This window comes from Habropoda laboriosa, unplaced genomic scaffold (genome assembly GCF_001263275.1).
Source record: "Habropoda laboriosa isolate 0110345459 unplaced genomic scaffold, ASM126327v1 scaffold68, whole genome shotgun sequence".
In the NCBI taxonomy this organism is placed as follows: Eukaryota; Metazoa; Arthropoda; class Insecta; order Hymenoptera; family Apidae; genus Habropoda; species Habropoda laboriosa.
Genome location: NW_017100195.1, coordinates 1,611,541 through 1,617,696, shown reverse-complemented (window position 1 = coordinate 1,617,696; position 6,156 = coordinate 1,611,541). Strand labels below are relative to the sequence as shown.

The 6,156-nt window shown below is 31.6% G+C and overlaps 1 protein-coding gene across 1 annotated transcript in view; it reads right to left on the bottom strand.

Moving 5' to 3' along the window:
• The window catches only part of LOC108570335 (nuclear receptor coactivator 2-like), a 184,282-nt gene that overhangs the window by 752 nt on the left and 177,374 nt on the right, over window positions 1–6,156 (bottom strand). The gene's annotated exons all lie outside the window — the stretch shown is intronic.

The window sequence follows — 6,156 nt, the reverse complement described above, 5'->3', positions numbered from 1 at the left end:
TTTTTGATTAATTCAGAATATAGGAAGAATTGGACAGAATATTACGTGGCGAGAATTATGAGATCAGTAGACGATATTGAATTATGACGAGCGGTGTAATCTTGCTGCGTAACGTAAGCTCATTTTGCATATGCTGGTAAAGAAGATGGTAAGAAAGTTACGAGGTTTTCTTCTGCAAGGATTCTTCTTTTATTATATAACGTACGGTTGCATAATGGGGCTTTGTTTTTGTTTTCTTTTTAAGCGTCAAATACGCATTGTTACAAGGACAGTATATTGTTGTATATTCCAAGGATGTTTTTTTAAGTGAATCTTTATAAATTAGCGGAGAGTACGTGGGAATTAAACATAGTAAGCCTTGAAAATATAAAGGAAACAGAAGCTATACAGAAATTCGAAACACCAGAAGCATATTTTTATTCCGAAATTTCCTTTCAATTTCCTAAAAGAGTGTGATGGAAATTTTTTTAGAAAATTATAATGTTACAACATAAATTCACTTGTGCATAAATTGAACGACGTTCGAAGTAACATTTATCAAAAAAAAAAAAAAAAAAATACGAATGAAATAGTCTGTCCAAAAACGCCTACACTCTGATTACTCGTGAAAACCCGAGATCGAGATACTACATTAATGCGTGTTTGCTTAATGTATTGCGTGTACTCAAAAGGTTTCACAGTTAACAATTAACGATCCGATTTAAATTACCATTTTTAATTATTACACGTATAAATTTTAATTCGCTTGTCTCTCGACCTCAAAATTGTACCAAAATTATTATTATCGAATAAAACTAATTTCGTTCCTTTTCCCTAACAATTTCTAATTCTGGAAGGACCACTAGTATCGTTTGTGAAACTTTTCGAGTACTCGCAGCAGCCTGCGCCTTTCTCTCTAAAAAGCACAAAAGATAAATGAAAAAAAAAAAAAAATGCTGACGAGTTCTCGACATCGAGTCGAACGACATCGTTCTGGTAGAATGCGCCTGCGGAAGCAAACGCAAAGTCAAAACTCAAAAAGAAAACTGTACTGAAGCCATATATAAATGTTCGCTACACATCCAATGTTCCAATGCACACCAAAGGCCGCTAATCTAGTGACGTTTAAAAAAAAAAATTTTAAAAAAAGTAAAAATAGGTAAAAAGAAAAAGACAGATTTACTATCGCGTCGCCCGTGATTTAAAAAAAAAAAACAAAAAAACAAAAACGCTCGTACGAGAATAGATCGCGAATTTAAAAAAAAAAAAAGAAACAACGGAAGTAGCGCGCTCTTTTGTTTCAGATTATTTTTTTTTTCTTTCTTTTTCGATAAGAAGCAGTTATTTTGCGAAACGTTAAGGAAGCTACGTTGAAAGTGTCACGAAGTGTCGAAAGATTGGCCAAGCTTGATTACAAAAGCTCGATCTTTCAACAACGACTATATGCGAATTAAAGGAACAGGTTACATTCTACGAACAAGAATTGTCACCAATCACGAGAGCGATAAAATTGATGTTTTGAAATTAATTGTCGATCGCGAAGTAGCATTAACGCGTTCAACTCGCAGCTGATCATTTGTACGAATGGATTGCAATACTGAGATAATGTTTAAATATTGTATTTTTTTTCACTGAGTGTACATAATGCTCGAGACGTTGATTTTAGGAGAATATATTTTCGAAGAGCGAGTACCATTTATAGATATTTCAGAAATTTACGAAGAATGAATATTTGTTAATTAATTTCATTGTGCCAAAAGTTAACGTTACATACAGATCGAATTAAAATGTATAATTTCTATTAAAATGAATCAGTAATTAATTCAAACCAGAAATTTTCCTTTTCACAGCCATGAGGCTGAAAATAAATAAATAATAATTTAACACAGAAATTAGAATATTATTTAAGTGATTTTATATCTCCGATGATTTCCAAAATTATTTCCATCACTTTATTAATAAACGAATAACAGATTAATACGGTGAATTTTTCATTGTACCAAATTGAAATCCATAATTTGTATTAGAACGAATCTGTAATTATTTCAAAGAAAAACTAAAATATTCTTTAAACAATTTTACGACTCCAATGATTCCCAAAATTGTTTCGATCACTTTGAATTGTTTGAACCTAGAAAATTTATAAATTTACGTGTTTTAATCACAGACGATGTTCAATTTCTTTGCAAATATTCACTCTGCATATAAACTCAGAAAACGATAATCATTTCACTAATTTTTTCCTTGAAATCCTAATAAATCAAGTAACAACCTAACGTCCACAATGTTGCAAATCAGCCATGCCGTACCATCACGAAAATTCGCGTGAAAAAATGACTGTCGTGTTGAACGCGTTATAATTTACACCATCACAAATAATTATTATTAACTTAAAAAAAAAAAAAAAAAAGAAAGAAAGAAATTTATAAGCTGCAACTACTTCATACTACGATTTAAGTCAGCCGACATATAGAATTAAATGAATGATGATAATATTTCCTGACTCGTAACGAATAATTCAGACAGCCTACTACATACACCGAAGGCTGCCGCGTTTTATTCAACTTCACTTCCGTGTCGTCAGCGAAAACACTAACGCGACAAGTGTTACAGTATGTTCCTGCTTCATGCAACGAGAGCACTCGGCATACGAGAGAGAGAGAAAAAAAAAAAACAAATAGTATAAAGAGCTACGCGCTTAGATGTCTATTTGGCTCACTGTGAAAAAGCATTACAATACTAAATGTACGTTACACGATACAACAATGACAGTGTGATTAATATTGATTACTTCGAATGAGCTGAAGCTTTTTACGGTATACCATCACCCTGGAGAGTAAAAAGAGAAAACAAACATGTCTCCGCACCGAACACATGTATGCTTTGAAACATCAATAATAATCAGAGAGAACCGGATGCTCCCTTTTTTCTTTTCTTTTTTGCAACAAACTAAAATACCAACAACGTTGAGAAAGGAAATCTCACTCCAAATTGATAGTTTTATCGACATACGTCTTTTTTTTCCTGTTATTGATAATTCAATTTCTTTTTCTTTTTTTTTTTGGTTTCATTGAAAATAATGTATTTTGGACGAGAATTGTTTTCAATATGATCAAATTTTTTCTTCAAAGTACCCTCTCTTTAAGTAAGAAAAGAATTCGTCATAATGGATCGGTGGATAATTGTTCTGTATACAGGGTAGGTCTCTTAATTATCTTCCGTAGATATGGTGGTACGAGAAAATTTTTGCACGTTATTCAAATGATTTCAAAGGGTGAATGAGATGGAAGAAGAACTTTTTTTGATAGAAAAAATGGCACAAAATGAAAGGAAGTCTCACAGTTCAAGATATTTAAATGCACAATAGAAAAATATATATATATATTCATGTAAAGAACACGGGTAACCATGAAATAAAAAATTGATATTTATAAAAAAAAAATTTCTTCCCTTTGAAGCCATTTAAATTACGTATAAAAAGCTTCTCTTACCACCATAGCTAAAGAAGATAATTAGGTGGCCTGTTTTACGTGGCTCACCCTGTATAAGTAAAATAAAATCACATATAAAAGAATAAGGATGAACAGAATTAACAAGAAGCTGTTAAATTCTCAATTAAGCTATTTTTCATTAAATAAACGCGGATTTATATTGTTGTCTTGACAGAGAAATATCATTTGAAATAATTCTAACTGAAATTGAAATTTTCAAGTGAACTTCTAACGATTCAATTCTCCTGATTGTATCAAATGATACGAGAAGCAAAAAATGCTATTATTTTTAATAGATTTTACATTTCCATTAACTGAATCTTATTAAGACAATCCTGAAGTATTTCTTTCGGCGAAAAGGTCCTTTGCATATTCCGATTACTCACTTAATACATAATAAACGAATAAAAACTATAATAAGAAATGAAGGATGTGAGATATTTAAAAATTCCTGATCTGAAAAGTAGCGAATTTTCATATCTTTAAGATCGTCTTAGAATTTCTGTTTCGTTATCGAAAATTACTCCAACATTCGCGACTATGTGAAATAAAAATCTTTCTAGCTTTGCATTGCATTAGTCGAATACGCGAACAACGAGAAATATTTGCATGGTTACTTACAGTTAATACAGTCTAAGAGAATAAATATTAGTTCAATGAATAAGAATAGTGTAGCGCTAGATCGTATAAGAAACATTCACGCGTTTAATTGGAAAAATTTCGAAGAACTTCTCGAGACTAGTTCGTTTTATTTTTTTTATTGTTTTTTTTTTATGACAATGATATTAGGTTAATCTAACACAGTTACATAAGAGGCATTTTTAGCCTCGTGACAGCCACTGAGTGTAAAACTTGAAACGAAAGGCAATTGAAAAGTTGAAATGATAAACAACGTGAATAATTGAAACTAGTTGAGATATTTAACTACCTGCTCTTAGCATAATTTCGATAAAGAGTTTGGAAAAAGGAACCCTGCATTCTCTTTTTTTCTGTTTTAATGATATACCAAGTATGATATCGATATTATGGTTGCTGAACGAGGAACCGTGACATTCTTCATGGAGACATCGTACATATTTCGGTCAGAAATCACAGCCTTTACACATACTTAAAGCGATATTTACTAAATATCTACGATATGCTAAAAGGAAAATTTCAAATTTAGGTAAATATTGTATTTAACAGATTCTACATTTCTATTGATTGAATCTCATCAAGATGATGTTTTGAATATCCAGTGAAATAGAATTAATTGAACTCCAATTGAAATAAAATCAGAAACAGCGAGAAACATGTGTACAAGAGAAAAAGAATACCAATTTTCTTCTAGTTTGGAGACGTGATCAATGGTTATTAAATTCCGATGTTTTGCCAACATTTTGCAGTTAACTTTATCAAGGTATCGACACACTGATAATCATTATTGTAATGAAATATTTGCATGGTTATTTACAGTTAATACTGTCTAAGAAGAATAAATAATAATTTCACGAATAAGAATAGTATGGCGTTCAGATTTTGAAATTTATTACACTTTCAGATTTATATCTTCAGATTTTGAAATTTATTAAATTTTCAGATTCATATTGAATCTTCATATTTTGAAATTTGTTACATTTTCAGATTTGTATTATATCTTCAGATTTTGAAATTTATTACACTTTCAGATTTATATCTTCAGATTTTGAAATTTATTAAATTTTCAGATTCATATTGAATCTTCATATTTTGAAATTTGTTACATTTTCAGATTTGTATTATACCTTCAGATTTTGAAATTTATTACACTTTCAGATTTATATCAGATTTCATGTTAAATCTTCATACTTTGAAATTTATTACATTTTCAGATTTCATATTACATCCTTACATACAATCAGTATCGTTACAACAACGATTATTATTAACAAAACGTCGAAATTGAACAACCATTGGACACAGCTCCAACCCGGAAGCCTCGAATAAAATGTCCAAGTACTACACAATCCAGACGATGAAAGCCTGAAAAGTCTCAATTTGCTTCTAATCGTTACACATCACCATAACCCATGCCTCGATAACTACAACTGTGTCTCTAAATGCAGCGACAACGGAAAAAAAGAAACAAAAAAGAACAGAGAAACAGAGAGAAAGTGATAAAACGTGAATGCGATCGCGTTCTGGCAAGACAAACAAGCTAGAGCTTCGGATCATCTATATCCTTTGTACGTCCGCACAGCTGTCAATTGTACAAAGTCAATGGTATAGCAGTAGTGTATACGCGAACAGCAGAGGAACAGAGGCAAGTCTGTCCAATTCGACAGTCGAAATACCCTCGTTCGAATCAGAGTGGAAGAAAGAAAGAAAAAGAGACAGGGATAGATAGATAGATAGATAGATAGAGAGAGAGAGAGAGAAAAAATAAAAATAAAAGGCACTTAGTGTGGTTGCCTGAAAAAGGAGAGATTACATCTCGATGTACAAGTAACATAACTACAGAGCGTCACCGATCCAGATATACACGCGTATCCGTACGCACGTACGTCTACTGAAATAAATAACGTTCAAAGTGACACATGCAAAAAAGAGAGCGCTAAAATTACCCCCTACAAGTTTTACGCTCAGTGCGTAGAAATTAAAAAAAAAAAAAAAGAAGTAAAATACTCGTTAAACATGTCGTGCACAATAAAAGTTCTGAAGCCAAGCG